Source organism: Carlito syrichta, unplaced genomic scaffold, assembly GCF_000164805.1.
Source record: "Carlito syrichta isolate Samal-C Ts95f unplaced genomic scaffold, Tarsius_syrichta-2.0.1 Scaffold314365, whole genome shotgun sequence".
Taxonomy (NCBI): domain Eukaryota; kingdom Metazoa; phylum Chordata; class Mammalia; order Primates; family Tarsiidae; genus Carlito; species Carlito syrichta.
In genome coordinates, this window is record NW_007258461.1 from 224,416 (window position 1) to 225,346 (window position 931).

A 931-nucleotide genomic window follows, 5' to 3' on the forward strand; every position below is an offset into this window, starting at 1 on the left:
TCTCCTGTGGGGAGAGAGGCCTGGACAGAGGCGGCCTGGTACCCCTTCTGGCCCTGCTCCCAGGGCCACTGGGGAAGGTTCTTCTGGTTCTCTACCTCTGGATTGACCGAGGTCCCATCCGCTGGATCCAGGACTAGAAAGCCCACCCATAGGAACCTAGAACCATCCATATACCAAGACTTGGCAAGGAAGAGGCATGATGGCAGGTGCCTGTGAGCAGGCCAGGGGACCCAGCTCAGCTGGGAACAAAGCCAGGATCCCCTAAGCCTGAGCTGAGGGTGAGGGTGGACACCTGCCCGCTGGCCAGGAAGACCCATCTTACTCCCAAGCACCCCAGAGGGGAAATTTGTGGGGTTTGGGAGAGCCAGCCTACAGCCCACCAAGCGGCCACAGCCTGGAAAGAGGCTGCCATTGTGACATCAAAGACCAGCAGTGGGCGCCCTGGCCCAGCGCTGTGCCTAGGGGCTGGGACCCCCCGTGCACCCGGGCCTAGTTATGCTCCTTGGCTGCAAACCAACTTTCCAGAAGGAAGGACAATGCAGAAGTCCAAGATCCCCCGAGCCATGCTGGAAGCCCAGCGGCCTCAGTGAGGCCACTCAGTGGGCGGGGAGGCTGGGGAACAGCTGAGTGATCGGGTGAGACAGTCATAGGACAACAAAGCAACTCACTCCGGAGCTGGGCAGCGGGAAAACTGGCCTGGGCAGAGGGCTCCGCGCTTACCTCCGCAGATGCTGGCTGGCCTGTGCGCCGGATGACTTGCCCCCTTACTGCTGAAGAGGTTGGCGACAGACTGGTTCAAAAGAAAGGACTTGCCCACCCTGTGGGTCCCCTGTCCTGCTGCACCCCTGCCCTGTGCGCTTGTTGGAGCCACCACCCTCAGGCACTCTGTCTAGGCTCAGCCCCAAAACCCCCTCCCCGGGCCCACTAGGGC